At 38.4% G+C, this 21,945-nt stretch overlaps 1 long non-coding RNA gene across 1 annotated transcript; it reads left to right on the forward strand.

The window, feature by feature from the left end:
- The first annotated feature begins 15,528 nt into the window (after window positions 1-15,528).
- LOC120438502 lies at window positions 15,529-21,681 on the forward strand. Its single transcript, XR_005611953.1, has 4 exons — window positions 15,529-15,547; window positions 17,635-17,666; window positions 18,489-18,515; window positions 20,656-21,681. It is a non-coding gene; the product is annotated as an uncharacterized LOC120438502 (long non-coding RNA).
- The last annotated feature ends 264 nt before the right edge of the window (window positions 21,682-21,945 follow it).

The raw sequence follows: 21,945 nt of genomic DNA on the forward strand, positions 1-21,945 counted from the left end.
ACGGTCAGCTGAGGGCTGCCAGCTGACTGTTAGAAACTGTCCCTGGATGACATCATTGACCTTTAACCTCAGTTTGTCATCGAGGTTTGAAGGACGGTGTTCTGTGCCACTCCTTTCACCTTGATTTCAAGCACACACTTTGTCTAATAAACGTACATCTTTCTTTCTTTATACAGATTGAGGACATGTGGTTTGTCAGAGATCAGCTGTGATTACAGTACACAAGAAGTTCCAGAGGAACTCCTTTTCTCCTCCTTGTTTAGGATGACTGCAGTAAAATTCCCTCCATCCATCACTGAGCCAAGCTGAGCCAAAGTCAACAAGAATCCATGAGAATCCTCCAACAGCAGACATTCCAGATGCACACTGATTCCACTCACTCTGATCACTTCATCTGGAACATCTGGAGTTTCCTCACAGCTGCTCATGACCTCAAGTTGTGTGTGCATGCCAGAGCACTCTGGAAGGCACACAGAGTCTTTAGAGACTACTAAGGATCAAACCTCTATCATTATGCAATCAATTATAAAACTCTCAGCATATATGAGTAAATATATCTAAGCATAAATGACAATCAACAATATAAACCTTACAGCTGGTTTTAATAACAGAATTTATTTGTTTCTCAAATGAGAAAGAGCTATCGAGAAACACTCCTAAATCTTTAGAAAACAGAGTCCTGAACTTTTCCAGTGGGCCAAGGTCAACATTATCCGATAATGCTAATTCTTTTCACTTGCATTATAACGCTGTGAGGAGTTAATGCTAAATAGGCTGCCATTAGCGGCTAATTCTTATTAGGGGTGTTAGCAGTTAATGCTAATTTGATGTGAATTAGCATTATGCGCTAATGCAAACACTGTTTTCCCTTACTTTTTAACAATGTGAGTAGCTAATGCTAACACTCTTTTCCCCTGCATTACAACAATCTGAGCAGCTACTGCTAAGTAGGCTACCGTTATTAGCTAATACTAATTTGAGGTGAAAGCATTAGTAGCTAATGCTAATACCATATTTTCTTGCTTTATAACAATATCAGTAGCTAATGCTAACACTGCTTTCCATTCATTAAGCCTATTTATTTATTTTATTTATTTATTTATGTAGCATTAATTCACTTAATTTAGCATTAAGAAGTTGATGGATAATATTTAGCATTAAGAAGTTAATTCTAAATAGGCTACCATTAGTGGTTAATGCTTCCTGACGGGTAGTCAGGAAGTGAGAAGACCTGGACAGCCCCCTTTTTTTCTCCATAGAAACTTTATTGAACAAACATGTGTCCAACATAACAGATGGGCTGTGGACAGCCTCCTAGCCTTCAATTCCGCCCTTACTTGCGTGTTTTTCCGGTCGCTAGCGCCACAGCGAGAAAACTTTAAAATGGACCCAGAAATGTCGCTCCGTTTTTTGGACAATTTTATTTGTCGAGGAGCTAGAAAAACCTTATTGTCGTCGCCTGCACGTTTTGTACCTTAGGCTCATCAGAGACAATCATATCCAGGTAAAATAATTTCCTTTAATCTACACACATTTAGGAATTACTTAGCTAATTACACGGATAATTGAAATATCGCCGGCGTTGTGCCAAAAAAGTGTTCGCCTGCCAAAACTGATTTCCACTGTTTCCGAGTGTAATACGTGTAATATCTTTATGTATGTTGGTAAATAGACTTCGGTGAACATGGTTTACTAAGGGGTTTTATATATACAATAATTACCTGTTGTTCAAGTATCTTTATAACTCTGGTTATAATGTAGGTACAATTGATATATTTGTTGTGCTGTCTGCTGTCCTCTTGGCCAGATTACTCTTAAAAGAATAAATTTCTAATGTCAATAAGATTTTTTTTTAACTGGATAAATAAAGGATATATAAAAGTCACTGCCAAAAACTGATTGCAGCTTCTATCTTGTTACTGGAATGTTGCTGGTGGCAGGTGACTTGATATCATTAATGAGGGACACATTTGACATGTTTCACGTATTATAGACCAACAAGTTATTCATAGCAGGTTAAATACGAGCAATCAGTTTAGGGCAAAAAACGGAAATCAGTTTTTGGCAGACGATCATTTTTTGCCACAACATCGGTCATTCTCACACATGTACTGTATCATATAAAATATATAAACTAAATATCTTTGAAACGTATAGAATCTAATTTTTTGTTTGTTTGTTTTTTTACATAGCACTTTATCAAACTGTTGTCTGCTACAGAGTTACAAGTATTATACTAATAATATAGCATCCACCATCGCCTGCTTGCATATTTCTGAAAACATCTTAGTGGTGTGGCAGCCACGAGTGAGCCAGCCCTGCAAACCCTGTGGATGGACGATGCAGTGGACAGTGGGAGGAAGCATCCTAAAGCTCTTTGCAGACCACCCTGTGTGAGTCTCCACTCGCCAACCAGAAAAGACAAACTGCAGGTCTCAGTTGCAGCAGCTCATCCACGTCTGATCTTGCTCGGGCAGATTCAGCAACACTGCCAGAGACTTCCTGTAATCTATTACAGTTGTTAAAGAAACGGTCCAGGAACAGGTCACTCAGGTTAATCCTGTGTGAACAACTGTAAATGTTGTTTTTTCATCTTTACATACTGTGTATTTGAAATATTCTTGTTTAATTGTTATTGTTATTTACTTTATTGCTATCAAATAAATATCCAAGTAATATTGTTCAAAGTTAGCGTTATGTTCATACGTGTTACAAATGCCTGTAAATCAAATTGAGTTCAGTGACAATTACTGTTTGTTTGAATCAATTTATTAATAACATAAAACCTTTAAACTAATGCAACACATATAACAATGTAACAAATATATTCAAATAAATAAATTTCTCAATACATAACTCATTTGGGAACTAATCTTTCTAGAAGTGAAAACAATCTGTCCATCCTCCCCCTGCTCTCCTCTCCTCAGCCTCTCTTTGCTGCCTCATGTCCTCTCTGATGAGGTCTAGCAGCTCATCATCTCTTTTCCTCTTTCTCCCTGTCGTAGGTGGCTGAGCCGCTTCGTCATCGCTGTCGTTTTGGTCACCCACTGCTGTGCTTGGCCCTGAGTGTCCTCAGAGAGAGAGGAAATTAGGACAGGAGGCTTAATGGAAGATATCTGTCCTATCACCTCATCCATGAGGGCAAACCAGGGCCAAGTAGCAGCAGTGGGCTTCCCACTGACCCCCTCTCCTGAGCCTGGATACTTGCAATCCTAAAGGCAGAGGAAATCAAAAATGACAGCAGGCAAATATAAACACCACAACAACTCTTAGTAATTGCTCATTTATTAACTTGTGTTCCTGAGAATTATCTTCTTGATAACACACATACATACTTTGTATTCTTTAAAGTTATCTCATGTCTTCTGGCCTGCAAGGGGGTGACTTTCCCCTGCAGGCCCATCTTCTCCAGATCACACACAACAAATACGAGAAGAAAGGACACCATGGCAACTATGATATAAACCCAAAAATTGTCACAGCAGAACACCAGAGGAACACCGTCTGGACATCAGAGGTTCTGTACAGCAGCGGTCCATGAGTCGTTTGGTACCGGGCCACAGAGTTAAGGCTCCGGTGTGAAATTTATGGTTTTCAGGGGTTTTATCGTTAACTCGGTTTCCCTGAGTCTTTCCCTTGTTGTAGTTGTGTGTCTTATTTTGAAAGAAATATTTACACGTTACCATAGCGACCAGAGAGCATTAAGTGGCAGAGAGGAGGATGTTACTGTCAATATTGGCGCATTTTCAGGAGGACACTGCTAATAAAGTTCATTCACGTTTATTATTATATTTACAAAATACCACAGTTTTTGTCTTGGTCGGATCATTTTATGTGGTTGTATTTATCCGCGATACCTTAAAGGCTCCGTGTCTGACATAAACCGGTCTGTGGCTCAAAAAGGTTGGGGACTGCTGCTGTACAGCGTGAGGGTTAATAGGACCGGACTCATATGAATATGATGTGTACATTGAATTATTCTTGTACATCCACGCCGTAGCGGCCCAATTCTTCACCCCAGTGAAGAGGTGATCGTTTTCTCCTCGTTGTACTAAATTAAGCCATTTGGTATTTGTTCCCCACAACATATCACCAATTCGAAAAAATCAAAATTAGCTGTATGTAAGCAGCAATACATGAAAAATCGCGGGACCCCCGATACAAGCTGGTTTATGGTTATTTTAAAGAAAAGAAACATGTCTATGCAGATGCCCAAAGCTTAACAAAACGACAGATATAACAATTTAACTTTTGTACAACCAGATTTTCATATACTTACATATGAAATTGTTTTCCTCTCCTGCTTCGACCACCATCGTTATCAGAAACAAATCTCCTCTATGACCCGCAATGAATCCTGGGATATAGTAGGACATGAAGGATACATCGGACCATCCTTAGAATTCAGGGCAAAGTAGGACGCATTTGTCGCCACATTTTGAGTGCTCTTTGAATTCGGACAGCCTTCGTCGGGTCGCCGTGACGTCATTGCCTCCAAATATGGCATTGGCGCATCCTTCCCCTGAATTCGGAAACGACTAACTCTCAAATTTGCGGAAAAGTAGGACGCATTTGTCGCCACATTTTGAGTGCTCTTTGAATTCAGACAGCCTTCGTCGGGTCGCCGTGACGTCATTGCCTCCAAATATGGCATTTTAAGCATCCTTCCCCTGAATTCGAACACAGCCTGCATGTGTGGGGGTTCCGAGCCAGAGCTGCATGGACTCCACACTGGTGAGGCACACTTTCTGTAGCTCCTCTCCCTGTTTTAAATTATATGTTTAAATTTTGTGTATTTTTCTTTGCTAAGTATTAGTTCTTATGGCTAAAAGCTCCCAAACTGTTTATGATTACTTGAACGAGGAAAATAGTAATTGGATCTGCCTTTTATCTGATACGCCATCCGTTTATGTGTTCCTTACTTGTGCTAAACAAGGATGAGCAGAGGCCTGCTGTTGCTGTGTGACACTGATTTTGCTACTGCACTATGTCTTTTAGAAATAAATCCAGTTTCCAGCCAGTCTATGTCTGTCGTCACAACGCAGTCAACCATTTGAAATCTGCTACACGAGCAGGACTAAACAGGAATGGAACGCACCCATTTGTATGCGTGGCAATGGCTCTTTAAATAATAAATAATTTTAAGTTTAATCCACAATGTAGGCTGCAATCATTTTTTTAAGCTCACCTTCAGACGCTTTCTGTGCTGCTGAAGTAAAATCAAGTTTTGCCTGCTTAGCCTGAGTTACCGCCGTGTTATCCATGGATATTGAACAAGGATCACTCAGAAGTGTTCGTCTACGCAGGACATAGCTTACAGATTGCTGTAATGTTCTTGTCTGCTTGTTTCAGAAAAGTGAAGAGACGGGAATATGTCCATTTCATAAAACAGCCACTCGCTTCAGCGAGTCTGACATCTTCCGCGATGTTAAAGCGGCAAAGTTTACTTTTACCTTTAAAAGATAAATTACTGAAATTAAATAATGATATTCAGCGAGTTTAATTATTTTACAATGTAACGGAAATACATTGTAAGTAACTGTAATTAAAATACCTAAAAATGAACAGTAATCAGTTACTCTACTTTTTCAGTGGAAAAGTAATTTAATTACAGTAACCCAACACTGTGTGTGTGTGTGTGTGTGTGTGTGTGTGTGTGTGTGTGTGTGTGTGTGTGTGTGTGTGTGTGTGTGTGTGTGTGTGTGTGTGTGTGTGTGTGTGTGTGTGTGTGTGTGTGTGTGTGTGTGTGTGTGTGTCAAGATGTTCGCCTTGTAATTGGAAGGTTGCCGGTTCGAGCTCCGACTTGGACAGTCTCAGTGTGTCCTTGGGCAAGACACTTCACCCGTTGCCCACTGGTGGTGGTCAGAGGGCCCGGTGGCGCCAGTGTTCGGATATTTAAATGATTTCATTCACACAACAAACATCTTCAATAACAGAGTCTGAAGATCAGTTGTTGTTGCTGCTCTGACTCAGACTCAGTCTGAGCAGTCAGACAACATATTTGTAAAGTTAACACATCAGTACACACAAACCTGAGTCCCTCCCACCTGTCCTGCTTCAGGTGGCGTCCCTCCTCCTTCCAGGAAGCAGCTCACCTGTGTGTCCGTGTTTAGTGTCCAGGGCCCTGTTTCAGAAAGCCGGTTTAGAAAACTCAGAGTTAAAAATGATACTCAGGGTTGAGTAACCCCGAACTGTCCAACTCAGAATATTCGGTTTCAGAAAGGCTGATAACAGTTAGTTCAATCAACCCGGAGTTGCTTTAACCCCAAGTTAAGCGCGCGCATAAAGCCCTGATTAGTGGAGCACAGATTAAGCGAGTCACCATGGAGACGGAGGGAAAGAAGGCGCGGTCAATGTATTTTACAGCGCTTGAGGCCGAAATTCCGATGGCAGCATATACCGATAACATGCAGATTTTGCGGAAAAAAAGTAACACAGCCTCAGCTGCAAAAGAAAGGGAGCATGCATGGCAAAACATAGCCGACAGAGTCAATGCGTGAGTGTTAATTTAAACATTTATCTAGGGATTTCCACCCATTTAACACGTTATTTTATTACATTTCATTTAATTTTTTATTTTATACATTTTATTTTGTGATGTGATGTGAGCGTAGGTGCAACCCAACAGGCCCCAAAGTTTCCTGGCAGCAAGTAAAAATGAAATATAAAAATATAGTCCAAACAGGTAAGGTGTAATTGTATTATGAGCCATAGTGCTTGGTCTGTTTGTCCTATGTAAATCAATTGCAGTTAGAGGCTACATTAATTTTCTTTCTGTAAGCACTTATTGAAATTATCTGAGCACATTACAAATACATAGTTGCTTACTCTGTATGCTCAAATGTGACCCGTTATAGCCAACAGAAAAAAAGCGGAGGCCCGAAAAACAGGTGGGGGTCCTCCACCACCACCACTCACAGAGGCGGAGCAGTTGGCCTATACTATACTCCATTACTATAATGAAATAATTTGTTAGTTTGAAATGCTACAGGGAACTATGTACCTGTACATTAATGCTGTGGAAAGACTTCCTGTTCACATAGTCTCCTTTATTTACTGAAGGAGCAATGATTGGAATGTGAGTGCCATCTATACAGCCAATCACGCCTGGGAACCCTGAAAATAAATGTAAAATCTAAGTAGTAGTTCAAGTATCACCACATCATGAATTAGGTTTTGTTCATCCTGATACCTGCAATTTTGTGGAATCCTCTTTGATAAATCTTGTGGGTCTGTGACCGGGAACACCACAAACGAGTACAGGAGACGTTTCAGTGCAACTGTAACATTCCTGACTGCCCGACAGACGGTAGCCTTGGAAACGTGCTCAGCGTCACCAATATTATACAGAAAGCTCCCGTTTGCAAAAAAACGAAGTGCAATACAAATAATATGTACAGAACTGAGAGAATGTCCGCGATGTGTCACATGAGCAATATAAGGCCTGAGGATGTTATTCAAATAAATTATAGATTGTGCTGAAAAACAGTAACATTCACACAGAAAATCATCAGGAAATGATAAAATGTCCAAACGCGCTCTAATCACTCTCTCCCGGCGGAGAGCTCTGCGGAGAATTTGGGCTTCAACATCTACTGGCTCTTCAAGGAAGGGGCACGCCATGTCTGACACTTCCTACAGTCAGGTTTCCGACAAAGAGGCGGAGACAGTCAGGGTTAGTTGAAGTAAACCTGCTAGGGGGCAGGTTAGCTTCACGGAGTGTGTCGTCATAGTAACTCACTCAGAATTAATCTAAACTCGCTTTGTGAAACCGAAAACCCAGAGTTTTCGTTAACTCAGGGTATACTTACTCAGAGTTTGCACTAAACCGGCTTTCTGAAACAGGGCCCAGGTGTGGAGTTGAGCTTGTTGTTGGTGTGTGAAGAAACTGTAAATTTGCTTTGTTTCCTCCTTTAACAGTTTGTCTTTAGGAAGTTTACTGTTTGTTCAGCTCATGTTTGATTTCTTTACACAACAAACTGAGTGTTTGTATTTCTGGTCTCTCCATTAAAGTCAGTGTGTTATGTTTTCCTGGCTAAGACAGGCCTGAGTGATTTTTTTTTTATATTCCTGGAGAAAGAAAGTGGAGTTTGTAAATTATTGTTCTTCTGCCGCTTAGAAAAACCTGTGTAGTCCTCTGCTTAAAACTACTGCATCATAGCAGTGGGATAGCTCAGTAGGAAGAGTGGTGGCTCCATGATCACAAGATCAGGAGTTCAAATCCTTTGAACAGCTACCCTGAGGTACCCCTGAGCATGTTACCGTCCCTACACACTGCTCCCCTGTGTGGCTGCCCACTGCTTCACTGAATGAATGGGTCAAATGCAGAGAGAATACTTTCCCCACGGTGATCTATGAACTATACATTATTATTATCATAAACTATTGGCTGTGATCCAACAAACTCTTCACTCCAAACAAAGAGAGGACGTGGAACAGGTTTTACATTTTTACTCAACAGAACTTCCTAGTAAACAAGCAGCTGCCTGAAGGCAACAGTTTGAACTGTCGGTTCGTCGGATTTATTATTATTATTACGTGTGCCTATGCCAGAGGCACACATATTACTATTCGTCGGATTTATTATTATTATTATGTGTGCCTATGCCAAGAGGCACACATATTACTATTGCTCGGATTTATTATTCTTATTATTATTATTATTATTATTCTTCAGTTTCCGCCTGAAATTTTGCAGCGAATCTCGCCCCGCAGTTTTGAGACAAGCTTCATATATGTGACCTCATTTTGTGCGGCTGGATCTGGAATGGCGTGCTATGACTTTTGGTGTTTATAACTATTATAGTTTTTTAAATATTAATATTTTAGTGAAAATTTTCCCGCGCCTCTCTGCCTAACAGTTTTGACAATAGGGTTACATATGTTACATCATTTTGTGCGGCTGGAGCTGGGCTAGTATGGTATGACTTTTGGTGTTCATGAGTTTTATAGTTTTTCAAATATTTAGATTTTAGTGCAAATTTAGTCCAATTTCTAGGCTCCTGAGAAAGATTCTTCTTTTGGCCCCATAGAAACAGACTTCATTTGTGGTGTGTTGGCTCTCTAGTGGTATACCGGAGTAGTACAGCCGAAAAAATGTATGCTATGCTTTGGAGGAAAACTCCATATCCCACAATTCATAGCACGCCTCTACAGAGTAAACAATGGCGGCCACCACTTCGTTTTATATGTCTTTTATTAGTGTTTCTAGGTCACAAAATCAACTTTTAAGATATTTTCAGGCGAGAATGTAGGTGTGTAAACTTCAAATATCTGCTCGTTTTATCAAGACATCCCATATTCTCTTACGCGAGAATGTAGGTGTGTAAACTTCAAATATCTGCTCGTTTTATCAAGACATCCCATATTCTCTTACGTGTTGTTGATAGCCGGCTAGCTAGCTAGCGCCGCTAGCCTCTGCCAGTGAAACAATGGCGGACACCAATTGGATTCTATAATGCTTTTTTTCGTGTTTCTAGGTCACAAAATAAACTTTTACGATATTTTTAGGCGAGAATGTAGGTGTGTAAACTTCAAATATCTGCTCGTTTTATCAAGACATCCCATATTCTTATACGTGTTGTTGATAGCCGGCTAGCTAGCTAGCGCCGCAAGCTTGCGCCGCTAGCGTCCCTTCGTGAAAAAGCACCCAGGTTTGGCTTATAGTGAAGCGGCAAAAAGTCGTGACAGCACCCGGTCGCTCGCCAAGGATCTTTGTTTAGCTGGACTTATTTTTCGTTTATATGGGCCGATGATGCTGGAAACCGAAGGCAGGAGCGTGAGGTGAACTGAATTTCAGGAAAGAAGTTATGAACTGCACTCTATTTGGGTCAGATGTAAACCGAGATTAGGTGTAATTTATTTTCGTTGACCTTTTACAATCGTACTGCACGACGTGAGTTTATAAACAGCTGTGTGCGCGCTAAGTTACTGATGTTGAACTTTATTTTATTCATAAATGTTAATTCGTAGAGTTGCCGTACAAACGGAATTGTCCCACATTCAGAGAAAATATTACGATTTATTCTGTCGTTACGAAGCCTCCCCTGTCATTCTCTGCCTGTTGCAACTTCAATCATGAAACTGATCAATGATCGGCTTTTGGCTCTTGTTTGTTTATCGCGCTAAACAACAGCTGCACGTTTAAGGTTGATCAGCTGTTGTTAGAATTCATTTGCTTTTAATTTCTAGTATCAGCTGATGTTTGCTGGAGCCACAGCTGTCAAAACCGCTGGTCCAAACCAGATGTCCTTACTGAATCATCAGAGCTGAACAGGTGATGGAGAAACAGGTTTACCCTTTAGGTGACATGAATGAGCTGAAGGGAAGGTATGAACTGTTTCTGAGAGACAAATAACACCAAGCTCCTTTTTTGTGTAGCTGACAGCTGGTAACTGTGCAGGGGCGGATCTAGCAAAGCTTTTGCCGGGGGGCCAGGTAGGGCATTAACAGAGAAAGGTGGACACAAAGATATACTTTTCTTTCTTACTCTCATATAAAATATTTAGCTTTTATTATATAGTTATCTGAATCTTACAACGAAAGTTTGTATAATAATACACAAGATTGGCTGTAGACCATTGTTCATCACTCAGAACACTGTGTAAAAATAACAAAAAACAAAAAGTAATTGCAAAAGTGCATAAATATTTATTTTACGTGTTTGATGTGTGTGGCGGGGCGTGGTCTGCAGTGCCGCTGCAGGGGAGGTGGACCCACCTGAGCGGCATCTGCAATCACACCTCTCGGCGTAGTCTGTGCTCTCTCGGCTGTTTTTTGGGTGTGTGTCGGGCTGTGAGTTGAAAAGCTACAGCCGGCTGTGTGGGTAAACCAACCATGTGTGAAAAGTGGTCCATAACGTAATGCTTCAAAGCGTGTTCATGCAAACATTGTCGTGTCTGCCGTGGTACAATGGGACTTCTGCTCATGAACCTGTGTGCACAGCGTCTGCAAATCGGCGCTGTACGAAGTAACTTCATCTTTACACAAAATTGTAAGCTGTCATCTGTGAAGCGTGAGCGGTGTTTGTTTTTACCATAGTTCATGGTAGAGAATGGCTGCTCTTCTGAGTTTTGCCCTAAGCAGCCGTATGAATGGCAAACTACACTGATTACCAGCGGCATAGGCACACATAAAATTTCTTCTGAAATTTTGGCTTTCTAGTTATTGTGTGAATGCTGTAGGCATTCACACTATTGAGTTCCTGTTTCTCTTTATTGTGTGGATGCCCTAAAAGGGCTTCCACACTATTGAGTTCCTGTTTCTCTTTATTGTGTGGATGCTTTAAGCATCCACACTATTGAGTTACTGTTTCTCTTTATTGTGTGGATGCTTTAAGCATCCATACTATTGAGTTCCTGTTTCTCTTTATTGTGTGGATGCTTTAAGCATCCACACTATTGAGTTCCTGTTTCTCTTTATTGTGTGGATGCCCTAAAAGGGCTTCCACACTATTGAGTTCCTGTTTCTCTTTAAACTTTATTGTGTGGATGCCTGAGGCATCCACACTATTGAGTTCCTGTTTCTCTTTAAACTTTATTGTGTGGATGCCCTAAAAGGGCTTCCACACTATTGAGTTCCTGTTTCTCTTTAAACTTTATTCTTTTTCAAGTTGCTCCCCGTTTTTTGGCACTTAACTACTCATTCAGTTTTCAGCCGATTTTCTCCGTTCAAACTCTAAACTGTTCTGCTATTTCTGCTAATAACGGCTATATCTTTTGGTGTTTATAACTTTTATACTTTTTGAGATATTAAGCTTTTTATGCCATTTTTTGGCCCTTTTTGCTGACAGGGAGCACATTATCAGTGTGATCACCAGTTTTGCTTTCCAGGCTGAGCCATGTTTTAGCTCAGTGAGATGAGTAGCCGTTCTCAGACCAGGAGGGCCGGGTTCAAATCCCGCTTATGGCAACATCTTCTTCAGTTAACACTTCAACTGTTTAAACTCTTTTCCACGCAAAGTTCTGCTTCTTAACCTCTTTTCTGCAGAAATTCTGCTGATTCACCTCTTTTCTGCAAAATTTTCAACCATTTCACCTCTTATCAGCGCAATTCTCAGCACTTTCTGCTCATTTCACCATAATTGTCGGTCTCTCCATCTCTTACCGTGTGAGAGTGAATTTGGCACAGTGAGATGAGTAGCCGCCTTGCACCCAGAAGGTCCAGGTTCAAATCCAGCTCAGGGTGAATTTTTTTTTTTTACCACCATACAACTTTTTGCAACTTTTCATCTTTTTCAGCTTTTCAGCAGACAGCTTCAGCGTTGAGGCATCCACACAGCATTTTCGCAGTTCTTTATTATTATTCTTCAAGTTGCTTCCGCTTAACTACTCCCTCAGTTTTCAGCCGATTTTCTCAGTTCAAACTTTAAAAAATTCTGCTCTTTCTGCTAATGTTTGCAATGACTTTTGGTGCTCATAACTTCTATACTTTTTGAGATATTGAATTTTTTTTTGCAATATTTTTTGCCCATTTTTGCACATTATCAGTGCTGTCACTAGTTTTCCTTGCGCGGTTCAGCCGTGTTTTAGCTCAGTGAGATGAGCAGCCGTTCTCAGACTGGGAGGCCCGGGTTCAAATCCCGCTTATGGCAACATTTCTTTCAGTTAACAGTTCAACTTTTTTAACTCTTTTCAACACAAATTTCAGCTTTTCCACCCCTTTTCAGCAAAATTTTCATTTTTTTCTGCTGTTTTCAGAAAAAAGTATTTTCAACAGAAATTCTGCTCATTCACCTCTTTTCAGCGCAATGTTCTGCTGCTTTCCATCTTTTCTGCAGAAATTCTGCTCATTCAACTCTTTTCAGCAGAATATTCAGAATGTTCACCTCTTTTCAGCCCAAATTCTCCTTATTCACCTCTTCTGCAAAATTCTCAGCCTTTTCACCTCTTATCAGCACAAATCTCAGCTTTTTTCAGAAAAAACCTCTTTTGAGCAGAAATTCTGCTGATTCATCTCTTTTCAGCGCAACTTTTTGCTTCTTTACCTCTTTTCAGCAGAAATTCTGCTGATTCACCTCTTTTCTGCAAAATTTTCAGCCCTTTTACCTCTTATCAGCACAATTCTCAGCAGCTTCTCCTAATTTCACCATAATTGTCGGTCTCTCCATCTCTTACCATGTGAGAGTGAATTTGGCACAGTGAGATGAGTAGCTGCCTTGCACCCAGAAGGTCCAGGTTCAAATCCAGCTCAGGGTGAAATTTTTTTTTTCACCACCATACAACTTTTTGCAACTTTTCATCTTTTTCAGCTTTTCAGCAGACAGCTTCAGCGTTAAGGCATCCACACAGCATTTTCGCAGGAAATGCAAATTTTTCTAGTTCTTTTTCAAGTTGCTGCGCGTTTTTCGGCACTTAACTACTCATTCAGTTTTCAGCCGATTTTCTCCGTTCAAACTCTAAACTGTTCTGCTATTTCTGCTAATGCCGGCTATATCTTTTGGTGTTTATTACTGTTATACTTTTTAAAATATTACACTTTTTTCCTTTAATTTGTCCCATTGAAATGAATGGGAAACTTCCACAATTCTGCTAAAACCTGCTTGTCTTTGAAACTTAACTACTTTGTCATACTTTCACCTAGAAACTCCATTCAAACTTTAAAATGTTCTCAAGTTATTGGGCTATTCCTGTCTGATTCAGCTTTTTCAGATCTTCTACCGTTTTAATCTTATCTTTCTTTAAGTTTTCAGTTGCAAAATTGTGATTTTTCAGAAAATACATGCGTTGCTATGGTTGCTATGCAATTAACTCAGAGTGAGCACTCTTCTGTTCTGAATTTTCTCTTCATGTCTGAACAACTTCTTGCTACTCACTCAATTTCCACTCAACCCCCACAAATTATACATCAAAACGTAGGTATTTTTGCTGGCTTTCAGAAAATGTCACTATCACTGTTGTGGAAGTTACAGATTTTTATCAAATCGCCTCAGAGCAACACAAAGTCTTAAAACTCTCCATAGAAAGTCAATGGAGAGTCTGTTCAAAATCAGCGCTGGGACTCTCTAATGAGAGGCATTTTAAAATCGTCATATCTCTTTAACAAAGCAAAGTTAGGACATGAGGCTTGTGCCAATATATCTTCAGACACTCCTGACACTCACAGTGGAAGCAGTTTTTACAATTATCTTACCGTTGAGCAATGAATTACGTTTGTTTTAGGGGTGGAAATCTGTCCTTCTCTCAGTTTCCAAACTCCGAAAATGAAGCCGTTTCTTCTCTCGTCATATCTCCGCGACGGAGGTACAAAGAACAATGAAAACCGCAGTCAAAGTACACCAAAGTCCGCTGATTCACCCAGTAGAAGAATTATGCTGCTAGACCTTCTAGTTTTTGAGTTACACGACGTTTTGTAACTCCAAAAAACGGCGTTTTTCGCCTCTCACCGCGATCTATTTTTTTGACTCCTCTTGTCTCTGTTTTTCAAATGCCCGCCCCCTTTCCAGGTGGCGCAGTCGGTAATGACACGGCTCTGCAGCTCAAAGGTCGTGGGTTCGATCCCACCTTGTTCAACATTTTTTTTTCACTACAAATTTAGACACTATCACAGACCTGTAATTTATATTGCTAATTCATTACAATTCTGCAAAGTTTTATGATTTTAGCAGCTTTTCTAATATGGACCTCATATTCTTGTTAACGCTCCATGACAGAAATATATACAAGTACACAGCCTGATGAAGTAGACAGAAGCAGTACCTCTGATTGGTGAATTTGAGCAGAACCAGGTTGTTCTGCCTCTTATCAGTGCAACGTTCTGCTTCTTTGCCTCTTTTCTGCAAAAATTCTGCTGATTCACCTCTTTTCTGCAAAATTTTCAGCCTTTTCACTTCTTCTCAGCAAAATTCTCAGCAGATTCTTTCTGCTGATTTCTGCTAAATCATAGTATTTGTACTGAAACATAATATTTCTGCCCAATCATAGTATTTATACTAAATCATAGTACTTGTGCCAAATCATTGTATTTGTTCCAAAGCATCGTATCTGTATGCCGCAGCATGCTATGATATAATATTTCTGCTAAATTATAGTGTTTCTGCTATGTTATAGTATTTCTGCTAACTTTGCTATGTTATAATCTTTTAACTAAATGACAGGTTTCTTCTTGTTCAGCCTTTGTTTCAGGTGGGGTTTTTTTTTTCACGTTATGAGCTTCAGCTTCATTTTTTGGCTTCTCTTTTTGTATAAAAAAAATAAGTTTCATGAAATGATGCTCAGTTGTTGGCTTTTTTTAATTTATACGTTTTTTTTCCCAGCCATTACATTTTAACATAATGACATATAAAAACATAATGAATTTGTTCATGACTTTTAACCATTATTTCTAATTCTGATAACCCAGTTAGGAATTTTTATTTCACTTACAAACTTAAACTTCTGCTGGTTTATTTTTTTGTGGCAAAAAAAATGTATAATGATATTTAAAATTACACACATTTTGACATTTACAATGCACATTTTGTGTAAAGCCGGAATGTTCTACTACCCGTGAATGCCTCATCTCTTATACGTCTGGCTCACTCCTGCATCTCCGTCAACATCGGCTGCTGGTGAGTGGTGTTTCTCTGCTTCTATTTTGTTAAAAGGAATTTCTGTAAGCTGTTTGACTGATTTACCGAGTTATTGTTAGTAGCTTATAAAACCAGTGAATGTATAACTCATACTAAAGTAACCCAATTGCTGCTTGTTTAGTGAAAAGTTGTAATTTTAGTATTTGAAGGAGTGCTTGGTGAGCTAACGCTAACTACCCAATGCTAACGCCTAGGGCTGCTATAGGCCCACTGTGAAATGAATATGGATCATTTGACTGTGCAATACAGTTTATTGTGCTGTTTTATTCGCATTTTTCGGTGTGTTGTGTTTGTGAGTGTTTTATGGACGCTACAGTTAGTTCTCCTCTTCACAAATTGATTGGTTAAAACAGCCCTGTTCTTTAGGTTGTAAGATTATAAAATGAGCCGCCATTTTAGAACCAGTGAACTGCTGAAGAGGCAGGTTCAAAGAGCTGCCGTGTGCTAGACAGAGGTCGGTAAGATCAAAGGAGCTATTTTACCGCCTCTGACCGAACACGGGAGAAAAGGAGTTACCTGCCTGTGCATGTGTGTCTGTATTGACATTAATTAACAGTAGAGAGAGAGAGAGGATAAAACACAGTTAATACAAGAATAATAAGATCTCAAATTAAGAAGGAGACTTTTTTTTTTTAAGAAATGTTTTACAAACACTTGTTTGTGCAGGGCTGCTTTTAAATAAAACCTTCTCACTTTATGGGAAATGAATGTGAAATGAAAAATAGCCCACCTTAAAGTAAATAACAGCAGCAGTGGGCCATTAATATTATATATGTGGTATATAGATATTTATTTTAAAATAACAGCATATTAAATTATACTGTGTGCAGTTGATAATATTTTTAGGACATAGAATTTGAATGCAGGCCACCTCAAATGTTAAGGTTTACAAGTATATCATTTAAGCTTTGATTTGTGGTTGTTGCATGCTTTAAAATTCTGATGTCACCATTTGATAAAGTGTCCAGTGCTGGGTGTAGCAAATCATTACTTATGATATCTACTAGGGCTGCACGATTTTGCATAAAATGAGAATCACGATTTTTTGGCTTAGAATTGAGATCACAATTCTCTCACGATTTTCTTTTCCAATATAAATATTTATTGCACTTATTAACACCACATCAACTTCGTAACAGTTAAGACTGAACATAAAAACAATAAATAAACATAAAAACAATAAATGTCTCACTTTTTGTCGTTGCCGCAAAATGTTGTACTGCTTGAAATTCCGTCTCCACCGTTGCTTGACACTGCGTGTACTGAGCAGGTAGTGCAACAATAGAAAAATATTTGCTGGACGGCACTATGTAGCGTTTGTCTAGGGTGTTGATCATTTTCCTCAATCCTTCGTTTTGCACAGTGTTGATGGCAGCCATATCTTTGGTCAGGTGATAAGTAATAGCCTCCGTAATTTCTTTGTGCCTGCAGGAGTTCAACGTGTATAGGGAAGCGCTGTATAAGGTTCCCGTTATTGATGTTTGGTTGGTTGACCGGGATGGATTTTCTCCTATCAGTCTAACGTCATCCCTGATGTGTTCTCTGTTGTTTTTTCCCTACCAATTTTAGCATCACACAGCACAGCTTCTGTATCACGTGGTATAAGGCTCCGCCCTTGTCATTTGTTGAGCGGGAAGAGTGAGCGCTTGTTTTCATGCAGATCACGTCCTGGATCAAAATGCGGTACAATCGTCTTAGTCGTCTTTTTTTTAATGGTTGTCATTTTGATAATGAGATTGCACATAAGTATGAATTGAGATCGAGATTTTCTAACGATTAATCGTGCAGTCCTAATATCTACTGTGTTATATAATAGCACCAAACTATTAGAGCTTTACATGAAGCTTATGTAGCTTATTGCAAATGGATGAAACCACACACTACCGCAATGAAGAAGACAATCTTTAATAAGGTGCAGAAAAAAAGGAGAGCAGTTTTTTTTTTTATTCCAGCTGTGGTAAATAAAAATGTTAGCTGAATCTTTTTGACTACAGAGAGTAATGCCATTTTGACTCAAATGCTGTTTTGAGTTGTCTCATTCTGTATTTTTGTCTTTTTTGTCACAGACTGAAATAGATCTTTGGTTTTGCCTTTGCTGGTAAGTAAACAGTGATAGCATCTGAAGCAATATAAAATTGCCGTTGTGTAAAATGTTTAGCAAGTCACATACAATAGTTTTTCTTTTGTGATGTTTCCATTCACTCATGGGCAAAACACATAATCAGGATTTATAATCTGAAGCAGCAAAGCCCCCACACAGGACCTCTGACTGTCCCTGAAATTGTCCCTGAAGTTTAATAGACCATTTATGTCTGATTATTATTTTTGATGGCTTATCTTGTCCAAACATAGCTAAATGTTAGTGTCTTTATACAGTTGTCCTTATGTTTGTGGAAGTAGCAGACAAAACTAGCAAAGCGTTTTTAGGTGATTAAATATCAGTAGTAGCTAGCACCACAGCTATTGATTTAAATTTATATTCTGCTTATATATATTACATTAAAGAAACAGAAAACACATTTTCTGTTTCTTCTGATTTAAATAATTACTTTTTATCCAATGTTTTTAATCTGAAATGAAAATAATGTTGTGGCTTTTCACATTTTATTAGCACTGACTTGAGATAGAAAATGTTGGAGCCACAAAGCTTCTGTGTAGGAAATATTTAGTATTTCCTCCATTTGTGCCGACAAATATTGGTGCCTATTATTTGCACTTCTGTAGTAATAACATGCTATAGCCATGGGAGACCTTAAAATTCATTTTTAATTCTTTAGACTACAGTAAATTCATAAAGTCTTGAAGAAATTGAGAATTTTACTAGTTAATTTATGTCACAGTAAATTTGATTGTGTGTGTGAAGTGGCTCAAGAGTCTGAATCATTACACAGTGATCTGATGTGTTGTTTCATTTCTCTAGACTGCTGATCTGGTCATCTCCACTCTGGTAAGTAAAGGTTTTGTTTGAGGTACAATGCTGAAAAAATCTTCCTTCCTTGCAGATTTATCTTATTTATGCTTTTTTGTCACATTTAAATATTTCAAATTATGTAACAAGGATAACCTGGATAAATACAAAAAGCAGTTTTAAAGTGATGATTTCATTTGCAAACCACAACAACCTGGTCTAACGTAAAACATGTTGCTCTCGAACACCCAGCTGTGGAAGCCCTGATAGCAACAAGTACCATGAAACCTTTACAGTAACTAGTAATGAGTGGTTTACATCACTGGGGGAGAATTTTGGTCCACTCTGCTTTCATAATTTTTTTTAATTACGGCCCAAAATATAGGGTTTTAAAGTCATGTCAAGTATCCGAATTTCATTGAAGTCCAGACTGATTAGTCTACACTAAGAGTTTTGTTTCATTCATAGTTGGACTTGCTTGTGTGTCTGAACAATTTCCTGCTGTGAATATAAAGTGTGATTAAACTTAAGCTCAGAACCTGATGGTTTGATGTAGGTCCTGAAGTAGTAAAGGAACTCTGGACCACATCAGCTTTTGACTGGTGTTTTCCTGAGATTTTTCTCTCACTGTAGAAGATTCAGTTTAGCACACAGCTTTTGGTGATCATCAAGAGTCGTCAAATTCTTAGAAATAAACCTTCCCAGACTTGCAGATCTTTCTGACCTTGATTCACATTAGAGTGGCTCATGATTAATAGTTCAGAGACAATTATTTCTTCACTTAGTACCTTGTGGATTTCAAAAGCTTCTTTCCCCTTAATAGATGACTCTGAAAACTGCTCTTCGTGTTATTATTTTTGTACATTTTTTAAATTTGTGATAATTTAAAAAAAAATAAGAAAATATAAGGTATTTGGAAATGGACTGTGGTTTTTGTTGTTTGTTTCCCTCATTTACAAAAGCTGAACTGTCTGAAAGTCAGGTTTTTGAAGAAATGGGAGAAACTCCGCCAAAGACCTTACTCAAAACAGCACACATACAGCACTCATTTATGTTTATCATTAAATGATCTACAAAGAAATTATCATCATAATACATTTAGCTAATTAGGCCTTAATATTGACTTTGATAAGTTTATCATAGATTTAGTGGAGTGTTTATGGCTGTGTATTAAACATGCCCCAAATGTGACTGAAATATGTAGAAATGTGTAAGCAGGAACCGTCCATCTCCAAATTTCTCATTTTGCCAAAGTCAGACTGAGTAAATTATTATTCATTATTGCTTCCTAGATGTTATGATAAACTGTTGTCTTGGTAAGTACACAGAAACAGGGATTTGAGAACTGTGGGGATTGAGAAACATGTGATGTGACATAAATTTCAGTTGATTAGATGTTAAGTTTTTAAAGCAGGTGGCCTGATACTGTCTGCTTTAATCTCTGTCTGGACTTTGTTGGACCATAAAACACTTACTGTAAGTTAGTGTAGCACCACATCGTGGTTTAATTTTGTTCTGTTTGTTTTTATTGTGTAAATAGAATTCAAAAATGTTCTTATAACAGTTACACCACCATTTTTTAAACCATTTTTATTCAGTTCAGTCCAATAATGTACTGTAGAACTCTTCAGTGTGTAAAAGCCCTATATGTAATATATTTTTCAGACTATAAGGTGAATTAAGCCAAACAACACAGACAAGTCAAACTTTAACTCATTCACAATAACTCTCAACATTATTCAGTTGTAACATATAAAATACAAAACAACACAATCACTTTTTCAATTTATCTCTCCTTTACAAATCCATCAAATTTTTTGATGGGTTGATGAGATTGAAATCAGATTCTTAAGCATGTCTTTTAAAAGGTGTCAGGTCCTTTTACACACACACCAAAATATTATGATGACACACAGTAGCTATTACTCCATGAGGCTCCTGACTATGGTAGCTGTAATATTCCAGCAGTGCATCAAGCACTGCAGCTTCATAGCTTACCAGAGTTGTACAAAAGCATTTTGACAGACGTTTGAGTGCTGTGTACCACATAAATCCAGTTCAAGGTCAGTAGACACAACCAGAATCAACCGGATTTTTAGTGCACCTTATAGTCCGAAGACTATGGTAAAGCCAAGCTTATTGGAAATATGCCTAATTCCTGTCTATTTGTGTCTTACAGGTTACCTGCTGCAGAAACCCTCTTCCTCTATCATTAACAAGCAATTCTGTCTGTCCTGTCACTCTCTCCACTCGATCTATTTTGACAAGCCATTCTATCTTGTATGACTCTATCCCAAGAGCTCTATCTAATTTACCAAAAATCACGTTTTCACTGGAATCAAGTTTTGACTGGAATCAAGTTTTGACTGGAATAATCAAGTTTTGACTGGTCCCAGTTTTGGGGAAATTTAAGTTACCAGTACTTCATCGATCTGTTACAGAATTCTGAGAGATCTCTGCTCTCACTGCTCCTTCTTTCCTGTCGTCAAACTCTCTCACATCCAGTCGTTTTGCTGGAAATTACAAGTATAAAGTTGACTATACAGTAGTATATTAATTAATTATTTACACATCCCTATATTTGTAATTTTTATTTTTACATTTGTAACACTTTGGAATAAACACTGATTATTTGGCTTACAGGTGCAATTACTTTCATAAATTCTATAAAATATTCACCTTTTTAAAGGTTTATTTGGAATAAGATAATCTTGTTATTCTGTAATACATATTTTCAGAGTGCTATATTCACATAAATATTTAATTTGATTTCTTCAAATACCTTTTGCTAGTTTGTTTCATTGGAGATAACATTTGAGAACAGTAGGTTTATACTATTATTATTTTAAGGACAAACACATTTCTGTTAGTCATTGTAAGTGTTCGTATTGTCATCAATAATCTGCCCTGAGGACCCAGACTTCCCGTTTCCTGACTGCTGCAGAACATCCAGCTGAAGAGTCCTCATCGCCTGTCATCTGATCACCACAGCTCTTTATATTTGCTTAAAATCTTAGATATCTGAAAGATTAAGACAAAGTCTACTTAAAAGCTAAGAGTTATTATACCCTGTTTATTGTTGTGATTTCTACATATCCCTTTACAGAAATATAGATCTAATCATTAACCAGTCTCGTTAAAAAATATACAGTTTTTGAAAATACTACAATAAAACTGACCCAAGTTTTTTTTTTAGAGAACTTTGAATATTCTTTATATTGTGTTTGGAACAAAGCCAGGCTTTTACATCTATTACATATTTATAAGAACATTTGAATACTCTTACATTTCTCAGATTAAATAGCTATTTGAAGAGTAATCCGTTTTCAGCATTTCCAAGTTGAGTTGTGTTCATATCTGTGTAAATACATATAAGCTCCAGTTTGTACTTTAATAAAATGCCACGGAAAGGTCAAAGGTCACAGTCCCAGAAACTTAGACGACAGAAGGAGAAAGCACAGGTAAATGT

The sequence above is a fragment of the Oreochromis aureus genome, linkage group 3 (assembly GCF_013358895.1).
Source record: "Oreochromis aureus strain Israel breed Guangdong linkage group 3, ZZ_aureus, whole genome shotgun sequence".
In the NCBI taxonomy this organism is placed as follows: Eukaryota; Metazoa; Chordata; class Actinopteri; order Cichliformes; family Cichlidae; genus Oreochromis; species Oreochromis aureus.